This window comes from Rhinoderma darwinii, chromosome 3, assembly GCF_050947455.1.
Source record: "Rhinoderma darwinii isolate aRhiDar2 chromosome 3, aRhiDar2.hap1, whole genome shotgun sequence".
Taxonomy (NCBI): domain Eukaryota; kingdom Metazoa; phylum Chordata; class Amphibia; order Anura; family Rhinodermatidae; genus Rhinoderma; species Rhinoderma darwinii.
Window position 1 is genome coordinate 228,231,543 of NC_134689.1, and position 23,301 is coordinate 228,254,843.

At 43.5% G+C, this 23,301-nt stretch overlaps 1 protein-coding gene across 2 annotated transcripts in view; it reads left to right on the plus strand.

Moving 5' to 3' along the window:
* Positions 1 to 23,301, plus strand: part of IL15RA (interleukin 15 receptor subunit alpha) — a 99,425-nt gene that overhangs the window by 19,634 nt on the left and 56,490 nt on the right. The window lies entirely within an intron of this gene.

Consider the following 23,301-nt stretch of genomic DNA (forward strand, 5'->3'; position numbering starts at 1 on the left):
AATAGGGAGGTTTTAGCCCATATTTTGATCAAATTGTGTGAGCCCACCTGCCATGACAAAGAGACCTCTATGAGGTGGGTACATACGCTGCACATACAACCAGAACTGGGACTAAATCTACATATATCTGGAGATGGTAGGAACCAGCATTAAACTAATTAAAATCACCCAGGGCAGAATGGGAGGAGTGCAAGATCAAAAATGGAGGCAGTCACTAACCCCACATATATGGATCGCATAAATAACACAGAAGTTTGAACAGCACATTCCAACAAAATGAAACAAAAACATGTATACAGGTGAAAGAACGCATGTAACTGCAAATTTATACAGCACACAAGAAAATGGCAACATGTTGTCACGTGATGTTGAGATCAGGGCTCTGTGGGAGCTATATCATCACTTCCAGGGCTCCATGTTATTCTTTACGCTGAAGATAGTTCTTAATGACATTGGCTCCAAATTTATTCTGCAGCAGGACTACAACCCCAAACAGGCAACTAATCAGACACCTCCCTGATGGTATTGCATGATGGATAAGTATCTGCCTGTATATTAGACGGTGCATGGGGGCCCGCAGCCGCACGTGGCTAACTTATCAAGTCTGGTTTGCAACTAAATACTCCACACCAGGAGTAATTGCAGGCCCCCTTTATACAGGTACAAGAATGTTGCAGACACAGTTGACTAAATGCTCAAACTTTACTGGAGATTAACTCTCTTGGAGAGGCAGAATTCTTGAACGTTACAAATGCAATAACACAATCTCTTAATAAATGCAACTATATACATTGGCTGATGGTGATTATGACAACCTGGTCATTACCAGCCCTTGACGGCTTGCGCTCCGCATGGTAATTCAGCACTTACGTCTATTCAGCGGCTCCCGTCCCGCTTGGCAATCCGGCTGTTTACAGACAGTGACGGCTTCCGCCCCGCCTGGCAATCCTCACTTAGGCCTATTCACCGGCTCCCGTCCCGCCTGGCAATCCAGCACTTAGGCCTATTCAGCGGCTCCCATCCTGTCTGACAATCCAGCACTTAGGCCTATTCAGCGGCTCCCATCCAGCCTGGTAATCCAGCACTTAGGCCTATTCAGCGGCTTCCGCCCCGCCTGGCAATCCAGCACTTAGGCCTATTCAGCGGCTCCCGTCCCGCCTGGCAATCCCGCACTTAGGCCTATTCAGCGGCTCCCGTCCCGTCTGGCAATCCAGCACTTAGGCCTATTCAGCGTCTCCTGTCCCGCCTGGCAATCCAGCACTTAGGCCTATTCAGCGGCTCCCGTCCCGTCTGGCAATCCAGCACTTAGGCCTATTCAGTGGCTCACGTCCCACCTGGCAATCCAGCACTTAGGCCTATTCAACGGCTCCCGACCCGCCTGGCAATCCAGCACCTAGGCCTATTCAGCGGCTCCGGCCCCGCTTGGCAATCCAGCACTTAGGCCTATTCAGCGTATCCCGTCCCGCCTGGTAATCCAGCACTTAGGCCTATTAAGCGGCTCCCGGCCCACTTGGCTATCCGGCTGTTTACAGCCCTTAACGGCTCCCGCCCCGTCTGGCTTACAGTTTGAGCAGTACTCCGCGGCTTATGCCCCACTTAGCATTCCGGGTATTTACAGTCCTTGGCAGCTCCCGCCCCACCTGGCATATCTAGGCACTGCACACATAACCCTTATTTGTGATCCGGGTGTGTGTGTGTGTGTGTATATAGCACACAAGAAAATCGCGACCGCACACTGTGAAGACTAATGCCACCTAAGTCACTAAATATAAATAAATATGCATTACTGCTAAATCTACTTTCCAATAGGGAGGTTTTAGCCCATATTTTGATCAAATTGTGTGAGCCCACCTGCCATGACAAAGAGACCTCTATGAGGTGGGTACATACGCTGCACATACAACCAGAACTGGGACTAAATCTACATATATCTGGAGATGGTAGGAACCAGCATTAAACTAATTAAAATCACCCAGGGCAGAATGGGAGGAGTGCAAGATCAAAAATGCAGGCAGTCACTAACCCCACATATATGGATCACATAAATAACACAGAAGTTTGAACAGCACATTCCAACAAAATGAAACAAAAACATGTATACAGGTGAAAGAACGCCTGTAACTGCAAATTTATACAGCACACAAGAAAATGGCAACATGTTGTCACGTGATGTTGAGATCAGGGCTCTGTGGGGGCTATATCATCACTTCCAGGGCTCCATGTTATTCTTTACGCTGAAGATAGTTCTTAATGACATTAGTTGCCTGTTTGGGGTTGTAGTCCTGCTGCAGAATAAATTTGGAGCCAATCAGACACCTCCCTGATGGTATTGCATGATGGATAAGTATCTGCCTGTATATTAGACGGTGCATGGGGGCCCGCAGCCGCACGTGGCTAACTTATCAAGTCTGGTTTGCAACTAAATACTCCACACCAGGAGTAATTGCAGGCCCCCTTTATACAGGTACAAGAATGTTGCAGACAGTTGACTAAATGCTCAAACTTTACTGGAGATTAACTCTCTTGGAGAGGCAGAATTCTTGAACGTTACAAATGCAATAACACAATCTCTTAATAAATGCAACTATATACATTGGCTGATGGTGATTATGACAACCTGGTCATTACCAGCCCTTGAAGGCTTGTGCTCCGCATGGTAATTCAGCACTTACGTCTATTCAGCGGCTACCGTCCCGCTTGGCAATCCGGCTGTTTACAGACAGTGACCGCTTCCGCCCCGCCTGGCAATCCTCACTTAGGCCTATTCACCGGCTCCCGTCCCGCCTCGCAATCCAGCACTTAGGCCTATTCAGCGGCTCCCATCCTGTCTGACAATCCAGCACTTAGGCCTATTCAGCGGCTCCCATCCAGCCTGGTAATCCAGCACTTAGGCCTATTCAGCGGCTTCCGCCCCGCCTGGCAATCCAGCACTTAGGCCTATTCAGCGGCTCCCATCCTGTCTGACAATCCAGCACTTAGGCCTATTCAGCGGCTCCCATCCTGTCTGACAATCCAGCACTTAGGCCTATTCAGCGGCTCCTATCCAGCCTGGTAATCCAGCACTTAGGCCTATTCATCGGCTTCCGCCCCGCCTGGCAATCCAGCACTTAGGCCTATTCAGCGGCTCCCGTCCCGCCTGGCAATCCAGCACTTAAGCCTATTCAGCGGCTCCCGTCCTGCCTGGCAATCCCGCACTTAGGCCTATTCAGCGGCTCCCGTCCCGTCTGGCAATCCAGCACTTAGGCCTATTCAGCGTCTCCTGTCCCGCCTGGCAATCCAGCACTTAGGCCTATTCAGCGGCTCCCGTCCCGTCTGGCAATCCAGCACTTAGGCCTATTCAACGGCTCCCGACCCGCCTGGCAATCCAGCACCTAGGCCTATTCAGCGGCTCCGGCCCCGCTTGGCAATCCAGCACTTAGGCCTATTCAGCGTATCCCGTCCCGCCTGGTAATCCAGCACTTAGGCCTATTCAGCGGCTCCCGCCCCGCTTGGCTATCCGGCTGTTTACAGCCCTTAACCCCTTAAGGACGCAGCCTAGTTTTGGCCTTAAGGCTCAGAGCCCATTTTTCAAATCTGACATATTTCACTTTATGTGGTAATAACGTCGGAATGCTTAAACCTAACCAAGCGATTCTGAGATTGTTTTCTCGTGACACATTGGGCTTCATGTTCGTGGTAAAATTTGGTCGATATATTCAGTGTTTATTGGTGAAAAATTGCAAAATTTAGAGAAAATTTTGAAAAAATTGCATTTTTCAGAATTTAAATGCATCTGCTTGTAAAACAGACGGTTATACCACCCAAAATAGTTACTAGTTCACATTTCCCATATGTCTACTTTAGATTGGCATCGTTTTTTGAACATTCTTTTATTTTTCTTGGACGTTACAAGGCTTAGAACATAAACAGCAATTTCTCATATTTTTAAGAAAATTTCAAAAGCCTTTTTTTTAAGGTACCTCTTGAGTTCTGAAGTGGCTTTGTGGGGCCTATGTATTAGAAACCCTGATAAAACACCCCATTTTAAAAACTAGACCCCTCAAAGTATTCAAAACAGCAGTTATAAAGTTTTTTAACCCTTCAGGCATTTCACAGGAATTAAAGCAAAGTGGAGGTGAAATTTGCAAATTTCATTTTTCTTGCTGAATTTCAATTTTATTCATTTTTTTTTCTGTAACACAGAAGGTTTTACCAGAGAAACACTACTAAATATGTATTTTCCAGATTCTGCAGTTTTTAGAAATGTCCCACATGTGGCCCTACTGCGCTCGTGGACTAAAAGACAAGCCCTAGAAGCAAAGAAGCACCTAGTGCATTTTGAGTCCTCTTTTTTTATTAGAATATATTTTAGGCAGCATGCCAGGTTTGAAGAGGTGTTGAGGTGTCAAAACAGTAGGAATCCCCCAATAGTGACCCCATTTTGTAAACTACACCCCTCAAGGAATTCATTTAGGGTTGTTGTTACCATTTTGACTGCACATTTTTTTCACAGCACGTATTTGAATTGGGCTCTGAAATGAAAAAAATGTAATTTTTTCCAATAAAATGTCATTTGTGATCAAAATTTCTTATTTTCACAGGGAACAAAATACCCCATTTTGTTGCCCAATTTGTCCTTAGTGTGGCAGTACCCCATTTGTGGTGATAAACTGCCGTTTGGGCCCATGGGAGGGCTCAGAAGGAAAGGAGCGCTATATGTTTGTTGGAGTCCAGATTTTGTTGGATTGGTTTTCGGGTGCCATGTCGCATTTGCAGAGCCTCAGAGGTATCAAAGCAATGGAAACCCACCAAAAGTGACCCCATTTTGGAAACTACACCCCTCAAGGAATTCATTTATGGTTGTTGTTAGCATTTTGACCGCACAGTTTTTTCACAGCACCTATTTCAATTGGGCTGTGACATTAAAAAAATGTCATTTTTTCCAATAAGATGTAATTTTTTTACCAAAATTTCTTATTTTCACAGGGAACAAAATACTAAATTTTGTTGCCCAATTTCTCCTGAGTGCATCAATACCCCATTTGTGGCAATAAACTGCCGTTTGGGCCCATGGGAGGCCTCAGAAGGGAAGGAGCGCTGTGTGTTCTTTGGAGTACAGATTTTGCTGGTTTGGTTTTCGTGTGCCATGTCGCATTTGCAGAGCCCCAGAGGTATCAAAGCAATGGAAACCCACCAGAAGTGACCCCATTTTGGAAACTACACCCCTCAAGGAATTCATTTATGGGTAATGTGACCATTTAGACCCCATAGTTTCTTCACAGAACTTATTTGAATTGGGCTGGGAATGAAAACAAAATTATTTTTGTCAAATAATATGTAGTTTTGGCTGAAAATTTATTTTCACAAGAAACAAAATACCCCATTCTGTTGCGCAATTTGTTCTGAGTGCCGTAATACCCCATTTGTTGTGATAAACTGCCGTTTGGGCCCATGGGAGGGCTCAGAAGGAAAGGACCACCATTTGGCCTACTCGGGATTTTCTAGTGCGAAGTCATGTATGCAGAAGCCCCTGAGGTACCAGTACAGTTGAAACCCGCAAGAAGTGACCCCGTTTTAAAAACTACACCCTTAAGGAATTCATCTAGAGGTGTAGTGACCATTTTGACCGGAGACCTACACCCCATAAACTGTAATGTGGGTTCTCCCGGGTATGGCAATACCCTACATGTGGCTGTTATCAGCTGCCTGGACACACAGCAGGGCCCAGAGGGGAAAGACGAGGGGGGATAAGCTGTGCGGAGTGCATCAGGGTAAGTAAAATTGGGGTAAATTATAAACCAAGGGATGTATGATAAATTTTAAAACACTTTCATACAGAGCTCTGGTTATTCGGGACACGTGTCACATTGATATATTGTGTCCTCCCTTATCCCCCTCTTATAGCAGACTTTGCACCTCTTTTGACTTTTTCCCTTCTTGCCAGTTTGGGGAACTTCCCCTGGAAAGTGTTGCCCTGGTACGATGCGTGTGGGCTCTCTTCCAGAAGTACTGGGTGCCCCCCCTTCTTGGTCCCTAAAGATTAGGTTCTTGATAATCACCTCTTGAAATTCCAGGAAAGTTCCCGTCTGGCCTGCACATCGACGTAGGACGTACGCATTGTACAAAGCCATCTATATGATGTTCCCGGCCAGCTTCTTATACCACACCGCATGGCGCTGTAGGGCTTCAGGGCTTGATCTTACAAGTCCATCACTACCATGTACCTATTGTAGTCCAGGATGCAGTCTGGTTTGGGGGTGGCCTTTCCTTCATATATCCTAAACCTGTAGGTATACCCTGATGCACTCTCACAGCTTATACATCTTCACGCCATACCTTGCCCTCTTACCCGGCAGGTACTCGCGGAATTGAACCCTCCCTTTAAAATGTACCAGGGACTCATCAATAGAAATACACTTCTCGGGGGTGTATGCTTGGGAAAACCGGGCACTGGAACGGTCTAATAGGGGTCTCCGTTTAGACAAACGGTCAAAACTGGGGTAATCTCGGGGTGGGCACGGCTCATTATCAGTATAATGTAAGAAGCGAAGTATTGCCTCATTTATTTATTTTTTTAGGTTCCAGTTCAGTTCTGAAGTTGCTTTGAGGGGCCCATATATTAGAAACCCCTATCAAATACCCCATTTTAGAAACTAGACCCCTCAAAGTATTCACAACAGCATGTAGAAAGTTTATGAACCCTTTAGGTGTTTCACAAAAATTTAGAGCAAAGTAGAGGTGAAATTTACATTTTATTTTTTGTCAGAAAATCCTCTTTATACCATTTTTTTTATAACACAAAAGGATTTATCACAGAAACGCAACTTAATACGTATTGCCCAGATTCTGCAGTTTAGAGAAATATCCCACATGTGGCCCTTGGGCGGTAATGGACTGAAGCACCGGCCTCCGAAGCAAAGGAGCACCCAGTGGATTTTGAGGCCTCTTTTTTTATTAGGCACCATGTCCGGTTTGAAGAGGTCTTGTGGTGCCAAAACATTGGGAACCCCCCAAAAGTGACCCCAATTTGGAAACTAGACCCCTTGAGGAATCCATTGTAGTTTTCTTGGGGTGCATGCGGCTTTTTGATCAGTTTTTATTCTATTTTTAGGTGGCGTGGTGACTAAAAAACAGCAATTCTACTATTGGTTTTTTTTCGTTTTTTTTTTTACAGCGTTCACCGTGCGCTATAAATGACATATTCACTTTATTCTGCGGGGCGATACGATTACGGCGATACCAGATGTTTATAGTTTTTTTTTATGTCTTATGGCGTTTGCACAATAAAATACGTTTTGTAAACAATCATTCACTTTTTGTGTTACCTTATTCTAAGAGCCATAACGTTTTTATTTTTCAATCAATAAAGCCGTGCGAGGACTTATTTTTTGCGTAACGAACTGTAGTTTTGATCAGTACCATTTTTAGGTACATGCGACTTTTTGATCTCTTTTTATTCCATTTTTTGGGAGGTGAAGTGACTAAAGAATTGTGATTGTGGTTCGGTTTATTATTATTTTATTTTACGGCGTTCACCGTGCGGTATAAATAATGAAATAATTTTGTAGTTCAGGCCGTTACGGACGCGGCGATACCAATTATGTATAGTTTATTTGTTTGTTTATATATTTTTATTAATAATAAAGGACTGATAAGGGAAAAGGGGGGATTTTTACTTTTAATACTTTTAAATCTTTTATTTTCTTATTTTTACACATCTTTTTTTAACTTTTTTTTCACTTTATTACTTTGTCCCACTAGGGGACTTGAGGGCAGGAGGCCCTGATCGCAATTCTAATACACTGCACTACATGCGTAGTGCAGTGTATTAGAACTGTCAGCTACTCACTGACAGCAAGCATAGTGGGTCCTGACGTTGTCAGGACCCACTAGGCTTCCGTCTATGGCATAGCCGGACGCCATTGTTTGGTGTCCGGTTGCCATAGTCACCATCGCCGGCCGCTATCGCGTAGCAGGCCGGCGATGGCAGCTTAACCCCTAAAAAGCCGCAATCTCTATAGTACGCGGCTTTTAAGGGGTTAATCAGCGGGGACACAGCGATCGGTCCCCGCTGTAGGAGCTGTGACAGCTGCTGAACAAGACAGCAGCGTCACAGCTCCTGTATGTGTCGGGAGGACGGCCGAAACGGCCGTTACTCCCGAGACGTACTATTACGGCATGGAGCGCAAACGATACAGCTGCCATGACGTAATAGTACGTCAAGGAGCGGGAAGGGGTTAACGGCTCCCGCCCCGTCTGGCTTACAGTTTGAGCAGTACTCCGCGGCTTATGCCCCACTTAGCATTCTGGGTATTAACAGTCCTTGGCAGCTCCCGCCCCACCTGGCATATCTAGGCATAACCCTTATTTGTGATCCGGGTGGCCATCTATTGTGGCCACTTACTTCACTCATGTCCTCAGAAGAACAGTCCTTGGCTATAAAAAGGGGAGGACAAGTCTTTACAGCTCACCGCTCCATATGTTCCATAAATTTGCTTGAATCTGTCATTACTCGGACCTAGTTGTAAAACACCACTCAGTACTCAGTGTTTTCAGGTCCCTCACTCAAGCCCTTGCCGCATGTGTCTATTACAGCTCACCCACTTACTCCATGGTGTCAGTGTTTGGGCCTCCTCGCTCACACACTCAGAGCAGCCCCTCTCAGTCTTTTTCCAGTCACACTGCACCGCACGTCACTTCCTCCTTCCTGCATTCTATCTCTTCCTGCCAGTATGGAGCCATCTAGTGGTCAATGTAAATTATTACAGCAGATACACATGCAAAACCAATAGACCATGGAATCCCGCTCGTTTAACTCGTTAAATGCTGCGGTCAAAACCGACCTCAGCATTTAAATCATTAGAAATAGGGGGCGATCCCCTCTAACAGCTCATCGCGCCCCCTGCAATGCAATCACGGGGGGCGATGGTTGCTATGGCTGCCTGGGAGCCTAATGAAGGCACCCAGGTGTGCCATCTTTTGTGCTCCTATTAAGCCATGCCTCAGATGCCTGTCAGAATCACGATATACTGCAATACATTAGTATAAACAATTGCTGTTGAAGTCGCCTAGGGGGACTAGTAAAAAAAAGGACTAATAAAAAAAGTAAAAAGGAGTTAAATAAAGTTTTTGGGTTTTTTATGTAAAACAAATAATACAAATTAAAAGTTCAAAAAGCCCCCCTTTCCCCATTTTTGCCTTAGAGTACAGTAAAAAAAGAATAATAAATAAACATAATTGGTATCGCCGCGTCCGTAAAAGTCTGAACTATTACAATATATCATTATTTAACCTGCACGGTGAACGCCGTAAAAAAAAATGTAAACGCCAGAATCTCTATTTTTTGGTCACCTCATCTCCTACAAAAAATGAAATAAAAAGTGATCAAAATGTCGCATGAACACCAAAATGGTATTAAAAACGACAGCTTATCCAGAGGCGTAGCTAGGTTCTCCAGCACCCGGGGCAAAGATTCAGTTTGGCCCCCCAACCTCTTTCCCAACATCTCCTTCCCCCTCGCCGTGTTTGTTTTCTCTACCAATCGACGTGTCATTTATTTTTATGTAACTCGAGCATAAAAACATTTGTACATTTTACAAGCAATATGGTTCTATACACAGCACCAGAACCAAGCTCGGTACATATATACAGCCCCAGAAGCAAGCTCACTACATAAATACTACACCAGCACAAATACATCTCAATTTAGTGCAACCCCTGCTGTATAGGTGTGTACGGCGTAAAACTACCGCTCCCAGCATGGCCCAAACAATGATAAGGATATGCTGGGAGATGCCGTTTCACAAAAAATAAATCCTATCATAATCATTCCACCCATCATCTCGCTGCAGATCATACAGTGACTACATTACGGATTAGAGGCAGAATGAACATTTACATTAAGTGACTCACCGGTGACGACTCAGATTCTAGTTCTTTTTCTTCATCCGGTCCAGACCTCTATGATGACTTCTCCCGGTCACAGCCCATTTCTGCAGTTTGCCGCTCAGATGTCTTCAGCTTCTCACTTTTCCAACATTTCTACACCTATAAATAAAGATAAAGTTATCATTCTACCACACACTACGCCCCTAAATATAATAGCGCCATACACTGCACCTCTAATTATAATAGCACCATATACCGTGTCACACACACACACCGTGCCCCCTGTAGATAGTGCCTGCCATAGAGCCCCTGTAGATAGTGCCCCACAAATAACTCCCCCTATAGTGCTCTACAGATAGCCCACCCCTGTATATAGTCCCCTGTAGATATAGCCCACCCCTGTATATAGTGCTCTACAGATAGCCCAACCATGTATGTAGCCCCCCTGTAGATATAGCCCACCCATGTATATAGTGCTCCACATATAGTCCACCCCTGTATATAGTGTTTCATATAGCCCACCCCTGTATATAGCCCCCCTTGTACATATAGTCCACCCCTGTATATAGTGCTCCACTAGATAGTCCACCCCTGTATATAGTGCTCCACAGATAGCCCACCCCTGTATATACTATATACAAGGGTGGGCTATCTGTGGAGCACTATATACAGGGTGGACTATATGTACAAGGGGGCTATATACAGGGGTGGGCTTTCTGTGGAGCACTATAGGGGGGGATATTTGTGGGATACTATATACAGGGGTGGGCTATATCTCCAGGGGGACTATATACAGGGGTGGGCTATATCTACAGGGGGACTATATACAGGGGTGGGCTATATCTACAGGGGGACTATATACAGGGGTGGGCTATATCTACAGGGGGACCATATCTACAGGGGGACCATATCTACAGGGGTGGGCTATACACAGGGCTGGGCTATACACAGGGCTGGGCTATACACAGGGCTGGGCTATACACAGGGCTGGGCTATACACAGGGCTGGGCTATACACAGGCCTGGGCTATACACAGGGCTGGGCTATACACAGGGCTGGGCTATACACAGGGCAGGGCTATACACTGGGTGACTATATCTACAGGGGTGGGCTATATCTACAGGGGTGGGCTATATCTACAGGGGTGGGCTATATCTACAGGGCTGGGCTATATCTACAGGGCTGGGCTATATCTACAGGGTGGGCTATATCTACAGGGGTGGGCTATATCTACAGGGGTGGGCTATATCTACAGGGGTGGGCTATATCTACAGGGCTGGGCTATATCTACAGGGCTGGGCTATATCTACTGGGCTGGGCTATATCTACAGGAGTGGGCTATATCTACAGGGGTGGGCTATATCTACAGGGGTGGGCTATATCTACAGGGGTGGGCTATATACAGGGGGACTATATCTACAGGGGGGGCTAAATACTGGGGTGGGCTATCTATGGAGCACCATATACAGGGGTGGGCTATAGCTATAGCCCACCCCTGTATATGGTGCTCCATAGATAGCCCACCCCAGTATATAGCCCCCCTGTAGATATAGCCCACCCCCTGTAGATATAGCCCCCCTGTAGATATAGCCCCCCTGTAGATATAGTCCCCCTGTAGATATAGTACCCCTGTAGATATAGCCCACCCCTGTATATAGCCCACCCCCTGTGGATATAGCCCACCCCCTGTAGATATATGCTGTGGTTAATAGTGAGGGTGCCCCCTGAAAAAAGCCAAAATAACTCACAATGGCAGATATACATACCAATTCACATGAAGATCCAGACAGACTACAATGCTACACAGTGTGTCAGTACTTTGTGTGGTACACTTATAATATGCTGGGCAGCCCGCCTTATCTAATAGTTTGGGCGTAACTAATAGGCTGTATGCCAGCATGGTGCGCTACATATAACCGTGTGAAGCTATATCTGTGTGCAATGATAATACTAAGCAGCCACCCAACTCATGAATAGTAGGCGTTAACCCCTTAAGGACACAGCCTGTTTTGGCCTTCAGGACACAGACGATTTTTTCAAATCTGACACGTTATTTTATGTGGTAATAACTTGGGAATGCTTTCACCTAGCCAAGCAATTCTGAGATTGTTTTCTCGTGACATATTGTACTTGATGTTAGTAAAAAAAATGTGGTCGATAAATTCAGTATTTATTTGTGAAAAACACCAAAATTTAGAGAAAATTTGTAAAGATTTGCATTTTTCTTAATTTAAATGTATTTGCTTGTAAGACAGATAGTAATACCACACAAAATAGTTACTGGTTAACATCCCCCATATGTCTACTTTATGTTTGCATAGTTTTTTTGAACATCCTTTTATTTTTCTAGGACGTTACAAAGCTTAGAACTTTAGCAGCAATTTCTCATATTTTCAAGAAAATTTCAGGCTATTTTTACAGGGCCAGTTCAGTTTTAAAGTGGCTTTGAGGGCCTTATATATTAGAAAGTCCCCATAAATCACCCCATTTTATAAAATGCACCCCTCAAAGTATTCAAAACAGCATTCAAAACGTTTCTTAACCTTTTTGGCGTTTCACAGGAATTAAAGCAAAATAGATGTGAAATTTACTAATTTCATTTTTTTGTTGCCAAGATTAATTTGTAATAAAAACATTTTGTACCACAGAAGGTTTTAGCCAATAATTGCAACTCCATATTTATTACCCTGATTTTATAGTTTTTAGAAATATCCCACGTTGCCCTAGTATCCTCTTGGACTGAAACACGGACCTCAGAAGCAAAGGAGTACCTAGTGGATTTTGGGGCCTCCTTTTTTTATAATATATTTTAGGCACCATGTCAGGTTTGAAGTGGTCTTGTGGTGCCAAAACAGTGGAAAGCCCCCAAAAGTGACCACATTTTGGAAACTACACCACTCAGGAAAATTATCGAGGGGTATAGGTAGCATTTTAACCCCACAGGTTTTTTTGCTAAATTTATTGGAAATAGTCTGTAAAATTGAAATTCCCCCTTTTTCCTGAAAAAACGTAGAATTTTTTAATTTTTACCAGAAATAAAGGAGAAAAAAACCCACAATGTTTGTAAATCAGTTTCTCCCGATTACGGCAATACTCCTTATGTAGTAATAAACTGCTGTTTGGACCCACGGCAAGGCTCAGAAGGGAAACCGTGCCATTTGGATTTTGGAGCGCAGATTTTGCTGGAATGATTTTCGGTGCCATGTCACGTTTGCAACGTCTTGGAGGGAGCAAAACAGTGGAAACCCCCCAAAAGTGACCCCATTTTGGAAACTACACCCTTCAATGAATTTTCCTAGGGGTATTGGTAGCATTTTGACCCCACAGGTTTTTTGCAGAATTTAGTGGAATTTGGCCATAAATATGAAAATCCACCTTTTTTTTCTGAAAAAAACATAGAATTTTTTAATTTATACTAGGAATAAAGGAGAAAAAAAAATAATAATTTGTAAAGCAACTTTCTCCCGATTACGGGAATACCTCATATGTGGTAATAAACTGCTGTATGAACCAACAGCAGGGATCAGAAGGGAAACAGCGCCATTTGGATTTCGGAGCACAGATTTTGCTGGAATGATTTTCGGTGCCATGTCACGTTTGCAACGTCCTGGAGGTACCAAAACAGTGGAAACCCCCCAAAAGTGACCCCATTTTGGAAACTACACCCCTCAAGGAATTTATCGAGGGGTATAGGGAGCATTTTGACCCCACAGGTTTTTTGCTGACTTTAGTGGAATTAGGCCGTAAAAATTAAAATCTAAATTTTTTCTAATAAAATGTTGACATTTTTTATTTTTACAAGGCATAAAGGAGAAAAAGCACCCCAACATTTGAAATGCAATTTTTCCCGATAACGGCAATACCCCTTAAGTGGTCATAAACTGCTTCTTGGACACACGGCAGGGGTCAAAAGGGAAGGAGAACCATTTGGAGCTCAAATTTAGCTGGAATGGTTTTTGGGTGCCATGTCACATTTTGCTAAGTGCCTGCGGGTCCAAAACCGTAGGAACCCGCTAAAAGTGCCCCCTTTTTGGAAACTACACCCCTTAAGGAATCTATCTAGGGTATAGTAAGTATTTAGACCCCACTGGTCTTTTGCAAAATTTATTGGAATTAGGCCGTAAAAATGAATATCAGCGTTTTTTCCACTAAAAAGTTGAATTTTTTCATTTTCACAAGGGATAAAGAGGAAAAAGCACCCAAACATTTATAAAGCAATTTCTCCCGAGTACGGCAATACCCCATATGTGGTAATAAACTGCTGTTTGGACACACGGCAGGGCTCAGAAAGGCAGGAGCGCTATTTGGCATGCAGATTTTGCTGGCTTGGATTTTAGGTGCCATGTCGCATTTGCAAAACCCTGAGGTACCAGAGTACAGTAGAAGCCCCCAGGAAGTGACCCCATTTTGTAAACTACACCCCTCAAGGCATTTAACGTTTGCCTGGACATATGACAGAGCTCAGATTGAGGAGCAACATGCGCATTTGAGGTGCATTTTGGTGATTTTCACAGCATTGGCCCACAATTGCAGGGCTTTGAGGTCAAATAGCAAAACAAACCCCCAAGTAGTGAGCCCTATTTTGGAAACCACACCCCTTGAGGCATTTTAAAGGGTGTAGTGAGCATTTTGCACCCACAGGTGTTTTTCCATCAGTAATTAATGCGCAGCGGATGGTGGAAGTGAAAACTGCAATTTTCCGCTGATATGCCATTTTAGTGCGCAATATGTTGTGCCCTGTTTGTGCCACCGAAGACACACATCTTGTAAACTGCTATTCTAGTTCTCCTGCGTATGGCGATGCCATATATGTGGACGTAAACTGCTGTTTGGCACGCTGTAGTGTTCATAAACCAAATGGCGCTCCCTCCCTTCTGGAGTGCAGATTTTGCTTGGCAGTTGTTCTGTTTGGGATTTTGCTGGTATTTCAGTTTATAATGTGGGGGCATATGTAATCTGTGCGGAGAACATCAGGGCATAGTAAGAGGGTATAATAATGTGGTAAATAAATAATATTTCAGAGATATGTGTCCAGCGTCGCACTGATAAATGGGGCCAGACATTATCCGCTTTTGGACACTCTGCACATTATGTGTCGCTATATTCTGAGAGCCAGAACTTTTTTCAGTCAAAAAAGCTGTGTAAGGGCTTGTTTTTTGCGGGACGGGTTGTCGTTTTTATTGGTACCATTTTGGGGTACATGCGACTTTCTAATCACTTTTTATTCCATGTTTTGTGAGGGGTGGTGATAAAAAAAATAGTGACTCTTGCGGTTTTTTGGGGTTTTTTTTTGCGGCGTTCACTGTGCGGGAAAAATAATATTATAGTTTTATAGTTTGGGTCGTTACAGACGCGGCGATACCAAATATGTGTACTATTTTTAACATGTTCACTTTTTTCCAATAATAAAATTCTTATTATAGGAAAAAAGACAGTGTTTGTTTTTATTAACGTGAAACTTTTATTTTTACACTTTTATGAAACTTTTTTATTAACTTTTTTTCAACTTTTTTTTTTGTCCCACTAGGGGACTTGAGGTCCTGCAACTCTGATCTTTAGGGCGGATTTACACGAACGTGTAATACGTCCGTGCCACCCGCGTGTTTTTCACGCGTGTGGCACGGACCTATGCAAGTCTATGGGGCAGTGCAGACTGTCCGTGATTTTTGCGCAGCGTGAGTCCGCTGCGTAAAACTCACGACAGGTCCTATATTTCGGCGTTTTTCAATGGGTGCGTGAAAATCACACGGAAGCACTTTGGTGGGACGCGCGTTATTCGCGCAACAGCAGTAAAAGAATGAATGTAAACAGAAAAGCACCACGTGCTTTTCTGTTTACAAACATCCAAACGGAGTGTCATAATGATGGCGGCTGAGTGAAAAGCACGCAGCCGCGCACCATATGAACATGACACACGGAGCTGTTAAGTGCCTTTTGCGCACGCAAAACGCCGCGTTTTTTGCATGCGCAAAACGCACACGCTCGTCTAAATCCCCCCTTACTTTAATGTATTGCACTACCCACATAGTGCAATGCATTAGAGCTGTTAGTCATTCACTGACAGCAAGCCTATTAGGTCCCATCTGTGGGCGAGGCCTAATAGGCTATCGTACGTGGCAGACCAGGAGGCCATTATTAGGCCTCCGGTTTCCATAGCAGCGATCGGATTCGTCACGATCGCGGCATCTGAGCGGTTAATGGCAGGATCGGAGCTAGCTCCATTCCCTGCCGTTACAGCACGGTGTCAGCTGTTACATACAGCTGACACCAATGGCTGATGTCGCAGGCTCAGCTTCTGAGCCTGCGCCATCTTGAAACTGCAGCCAGACACTTTTTAGGCCCCACCTCTGGGCGGGACCTAGCAGGCATCCGTACTTGGCAGACGGGAGGCCATTGTTGGAGCAGTCGTCGGAACCCCACGATTTCATTGCAGGGTTCCGATCGGCTTGTAAACACCATAGATGCAGCTCTCAGTTTTGAGGGCTGCATCTAAGGGGTTAATCGGCCAGATCGGAGGCTAGCTCCGGTCTTGGCCTTGAAGCAGTGATAGCATTAAGCTATCACTGCTTTAAAACTGTGTCTGCAGTGCCCTGTTAATGCTGGGACGTAGTAGTCATATAGCAGGAAGGGGTTAAGCACCATGCACACAGCCGTATTTTCATCTATCCGTAAATACGGTCCGTATTGCATCCATATTTGATTCTTATATACGGATCCTTAAAAAAGAGGGAGGCTGCAAATGATGTCACCAACATGTTGCATAGCAACTCTTCCGTAAATATGGAGTGTTTACGGATGCACATCCGTAGCTGTCCGTATTTACGGAAGCGCCCATAGGCTTCTATGGAAGAGTCTGTGCCGTAATTATGGGTGAGAATAGGAAAGGTTCTATAATTTTTTCAGCATGGACACTCATCGGTAAAAGTACTGAAAGATGTCCGTGGCCAATAGAAATGAATGGGTCCGTAATTACAAATGAAATATACTGTTGTGTGCATGGCCCCATGGACACAACCGAAAAATTGCCGTTAATTATGGTCCATAATTATTCGCCCATTTCTTTCTATGGCTGACAGAGACACCGTCCCGTATATTTATGGGAAGGTGTCCCTGCCGTAGAAACTTGCTGAAAAAAATAGGACATGTCCTTTTTTTTATATTACTTTATAATAGGAGCACGGCCCGTCCATGCCCGTAATTACGGGTCGTAATTACGCCCACAGTCGTGTGTATGGAGTGGCTGTTCACCAGTAATTTTTGCACCTGTGCAATCTCCCTCTATGTAGCATTGTAGTCTGATTGCATCCTCATGTGAATTGGTGTGTATCTGCCATTGTGAGTAAGTTTAGCATTTTGCAGTGATTTTTTAATTAATATTGCTAATTTTTGTGATTTGTAATGAATTACGGTTGACTAGGAAATTGTTTGGCTCTGTTCAGGAAATAAACTTGTTTAATTATGTCTTTATTTTTCTTAGGGATGAGCAGTTCTTCTCGATCAGTTCTTAGAGCAACATTATATGCCTCCTTAAAGAGGCTCTGTCACCAGATTTTGCAACCCCTATCTGCTATTGCAGCAGATAGGCGCTGCAATGTAGATTACAGTAACGTTTTTATTTTTAAAAAACGAGCATTTTTGGCCAAGTTATGACCATTTTCGTATTTATGCAAATGAGGCTTGCAAAAGTACAACTGGGCGTGTTGAAAAGTAAAAGTACAACTGGGCGTGTATTATGTGTGTACATCGGGGCGTGTTTACTACTTTTACTAGCTGGGCGCTCTGATGAGAAGTATCATCCACTTCTCTTCAGAACGCCCAGCTTCTGGCAGTGCAGATCTGTGACGTCACTCACAGGTCCTGCATCGTGTCGGCACCAGAGGCTACAGTTGATTCTGCAGCAGCATCAGCATTTGCAGGTAAGTAGCTACATCAACTTACCTGCAAACGCCGATGCTGCTGCAGAATCATCTGTAGCCTCTGGTGCCGATGTGTCCTCGCTCGTCTGACACGATGCAGCACCTGTGAGTGACGTCACAGCGTGATCTCTCGAGAACACGCCGTGTCTGCAGTGACAGAAGCTGGGCGTTGTGAAGAGAAGTGGATGATACTTCTATACACAACGCCCAGCTAGTAAAAGTAGTAAACACGCCCCGATGTACACACATAATACACGCCCAGTTGTACTTTTACTTTTCAACACGCCCAGTTGTACTTTTGCAAGCCTCATTTGCATAAATACGAAAATGGTCAAACTTGGCCAAAAATGCTCGTTTTTTAAAAATAAAAACGTTACTGTAATCTACATTGCAGCGCCTATCTGCTGCAATAGCAGATAGGGGTTGCAAAATCTGGTGACAGAGCCTCTTTAATACTTCCATTGGAATAATTCCTAACTTGGAGTTTAGATTTAAAGAGGCTCTGTCACCAGATTATAAGTGCCCTATCTTCTACATAATGTGATCGGCACTGTAATGTATGTAACTGCAGTGGTTTTTATTTAGAAAAACTATCTATTTTCACCAAGTTATGACCTATTTTAGTTTTATGCTAATGACTTTCTTAGTAGCCAACTGGGCGTGTTTTTACTTTTGACCAAGTGGGCATTGTGGAGAGAAGTGTATGACGCTGACCAATCAGTGACCAATCAGCGTCATACACTTCTCCCTATTCATTTACTCTGCACATAGTGATCCTGCGTTGTTCACTATGTGCAGCCACATACACCCACATTAACATTACTGAAGTGTCTTGACAGTAAATAGACATTGCGTCCAACCAGGACAGGATGTCTATTCACAATCCCGACACTTCGGTAATGTTTGTGTGGACTTACAGCACAGCAAGTGTAATCTCACAAGATCTCGCAGTAAATGACAACACAGCGTGATCATGATGTGCTGTGTAAGTAAGTCACACACAAACGTTACCGAAGTGTGAATAGACATCACGTCCTGGCTGGAGGTGTGTGTGTGGTCAGTGTGGTCGCAACGGTACCACTACGCCTTGATTTCTGTAGGTATCAAATTAGAAGTCGGTATATACCAGCTGGAGAATCAGTGACGCTGAGACTAAGTTCTCAATAAAAAAGATTCTCATTTATTATCATATACAGTGTATATTTATAGGACACAGAACAAAGAGCATAACTCAAAGCTTAATCAGCAAAGGGAGAATCCCTCCCTCTGACCTTGCATGCCATCCCGAACTGTTACTTGTATAAACTGTTTTACTGCCAAAGAGAAATAACTGAGTATTCTGCAGCACATCTGCAGATTATTACAAGGCAAACAAAAAAAACAAAAATTAATATCACACTGTGCAGTCTATACTGACACAAAATACAAAATATGGAATTTTGAAATTATTCCTTCAGTCAGCATCATACACTTCTCTCCACAACGCCCACTTGGTCAAAATTAAAAACACGCCCAGTTGTCTATTAAGAAAGTCATTAGCATAAAGCTAAAATAGGTCATAACGGTGAAAATAGATTGTTTTTCTAAATAAAAAACACTGCTGTAATCTACATTACGGCGCCGATCACATTATGTACAAGATAGGGCACTTATAATGTGGTGACAGAGGCTCTTTAAGATCTGCAGCTCTCTCTTTGAAGGTAGACCGTGTCGAACAATTTCATCTTAATCGCAGAAATTCTTCCTTAACGGATAGCTGTTATGGTGTTCCTGGAGTGTGCACTATTGGTAGCAAGTAGACTGTTGGTAGACGTCTCCTTGCTGAACAGCTCCGCCTGTATATCACCCTTGATGTCAATATAAATTTTGACATCCAAGAAGGGAATAAGGAGGCGGTCATAAGTAAGAGTCAGCCTGAGATTAAAATCATTGTTGTTTAACAATTGAATGAATCCTTGCAACTCTGGTACAGTGCCTCCCCAGATTACAAAGATATCATCAATGTAGTGTCACCAAAAGCTCACATTATTGGTAAATTTCTTCATACTGTCACCAAAGACTATCTCTTCTTCCCACCATCCTAGGTATAGATTAGCAAATGTTGGGGCTACAGCCGCTCCCATAGCTGTGCCCCTTACGTGAAGGTAATACCGACCATTAAAAGGGAAATAGTTCGGCGTCAAGATAAATCTGAGGACTCTAAGTGTGGTACACTTATAATGTACTGGGCAGCCTGTCTTATCTAATAGTTTGGCCGTAACTAATAGACTGTATGCCAGCATGGTGCACTACATGTAGCCGTATGACTGGCACACTTATAGAAGCTATATCTGTGTGCAATGGTTATACTAAGCAGCCACCCCCCTCTTGAATAGTAGATGTGAGAGAGGCTGTTCATCAGTATATTTGCACCTGTGCAATCTCCCTCTATGTAGCATTGTAGTCTGCCTGCGTCCTCATGTGAATTTGTGTGTATATCCGCCATTATGAGTAAGTTTGGCTTTTTTTCGTTGATTTTATATTAATATTGCCCCTTTGTGAGGGGCCCCCCTCTGTCATACCATCGTTCCCCATGATACGATCTCGAGGTGCCGAAGGGTTGTCATGGTAGCCGTTATGCCATGTTGGTGCTTCTATCTAGCTCTGCTAGAGGCTTAATAGGAGCAAGTAAAAAAGCACAATACAATGCAATAAATGCATTGCACAAGCAATCTATTGATCGTATTTTCAAGTCCCCTAAAATAAAGTTTTTAGGAATATAGAAAAAATATAAAAAGTTAAAAAAAAAATACTGTTTTCCCATTTTTCCGCTAAAGTATAGTAAACAAATAAAAAACAAACATAATTAGTACAGCTACATCTGTAAAGTGTGAATTTTTACAATATAAAGTTGTTTATCCCGCACGCCGAATGCTGTAAAAAATGCCCGAAAAACTGGGTTTTTTTTAGGCACCTTGCTTTCCCAAAAAACTGAATAAAGAGAGATAAAAAAACATTCAAGCCCTCCTACAGCTCCATCGATGGAAAAATAACAAAGTTATGGGTCTCAGAATATTGCCGTAATCATTGTCTTGCAGAATAAAGTTAACATGACATTTTTACAACACTAGAACACTAACAACGAAACCCAAGGAAAGAATAGAGGAATTGCTGGGTTTTTTTTTCATTCTGCCCCACAAAATAAGTTGCTTAGTACATTACAGGTCCTTCTCAATGAATTAGAATATCATCAAAAAGTTTAATTTATTTCAGTAATTCAATTCAAAAAGTGACTCATTAATTAAATAGATTCATTACACACAGAGTGATCTATTTCCAGCATTTTTTTATTTTAATGGTGATGATTATGGCTAATCGTTAATGAAAACGCATCAATGTGGCATGGCATGGAGGCGAACAGCCTGTGGCACTGCTGAGGTGTTATGGAAGCCCAGGTTGCTGTGATAGCGGCCTTCCGCTTGTCTGCATTGTTGGGTCTGGTGTCTCTCCTCTCCCTCTTGACAATACCCCATAGATTCTCTATGGGGTTAAGGTCAGACGAGTTTGCTGGCCAATCAAGCACAGTGATACTGTGATTATTAAACCAGGTATTGGTACTTTTCGCAGTTTGGGCAGATGCCAAGTCCTGCTGGAAAACTAAATCAACATCTCCATAAAGCTTGTCAGCAGAGGGAAGAGTGAAGTGCTCTATAATGTCCTGGTAGACGGCTGCGCTGACTATGGACTTGATTTAACACAATGGACCAACACCAGCAGATGACATGGCTCCCCAAACCATCACTGATTGTGGAAACTTCACACTGGACCGCAAGCAACATGGATTGAGTGCCTCTCTTCCTCCAGACTCTGGCACCTTGATTTCCAAACTAAATGCAAAATTTACTTTCATCTGAAAACAGGACTTTGGACCGACCACTGAGGAAAAGAGCAGTCCTTGTTCTCCTTAGCCCAAGTAAGATGCTTCTGATTTTGTCTCTGGCCCATGAGTGGCTTGACACAAGGAATGTGTCAGTTGTAGCCCATGTCTTGGATACGTCTGTGTGTGGCGGCTCTTGAAGCACTGATTTCAGCCGCAGTCCACTCCTTGTGAATCTCCCCAAGATTCTTGAATGGCCTTTTTTTGACAATCCTTTCAAGGCTACGGTTATCCCTGTTGCTTGTGCACCTTTTTCTACCAGACTTTTTCCTTCCTCTCAACTCTCCATTAATATGCTTGGATACAGCACTCTGTGAACAGCGAGCTTCTTTAGCAATGTCCTTTTGTGGTTTACCCTCCTTGTGGAGGGTTTCAATGAATGTCAAGTCAGCAGTCTTCCCCATGATTGTGTAGCCTACTGAACCAGACTGTTGGACCATTTAAAGGCTTAGGAAACCTTTGCAGGTGTTTCGTGTTGATTAGCTGATTAGAGTGTGACACCATGAGTCTACAATCTTAAAGTGTAGCTAAATGTTTGACAAACTTCTGACATGTCATAGTGACATGTCAGAAGTTTTGATTGGTGGGGGTCCGAACACTGAGACCCCCACCAATCGCTAGAACGAAGCAGATGAAGTGCCCGTGTGAGCGCTCAGCCGCTTCGTATCTGTTCGATACATAGGCTTTCCGGAAAAAGCAGAACAGATACGAAGCGGCTGAGCGCTCACACGAGCACTTCAGCTGCTTTGTTCTAGCAATTGGTGGGGGTCTCAGTGCTCGGACCTCCACCATTCCAAACTTCTGACATGTCACTATGGCATGTCACAAATTTGTCAAACGTTTAGCTACACTTTAAACTTTTACCCAATATTCTAATTTTCGGAGAGGCTAAATTAAGGGTTTTCATTAACGGTTAGCCGTAATCTTTAACATTAAAAGAACAAAATGCTGGAAATAGATCACTCTGTGTGTAATGAATCTATATAATATATGAGTTTCACTTTTTGAATTAAATTACTGAAATAAATTTACTTTTTGATGATAGTCTAATTCATTTAGAAGGACTTGTATATGGTACATTGAAATTTTGCCTTGGAAAACGACAACTCGTTCTGCAAAAAAAGATCGTATACACATACATTTATGTTGACAAAAAAATAAATACGAAAATGAAAAAAATTAAACAATGGCTGTGATGGGAAGGGATTAAGGCCAAGAAAGTATAGACAAGACCACGTTGTTGCCTCATTATTGGGACATTTAATGTTGCATGTAGATCATTCTTTTATACAGTATTTTACTATAAATCCTTGAAAAAATAATCTGGTGGGACAACTCAGTCCTTTGCAAAATGCAGGTAAAGAGACTGCCAGTATTGCTGCCTGGAGCTATATTCAGCTCTGATATGCTTGTTCCCTTGGATTACGATAAGGCTAGTTAGTTACCAATTGTACTCCTTGCGATACGTGTCGCTTTAACCTTCAGACTACCGCTTCCCACCAGGGGCAATATAGTGATTGTGCTGACATGTATTACAGGCACAGTCTATGTGAATGGAGCAGGAGGGCAAAGCTGGTGACATCGCTCACCAAAATCTGCCCA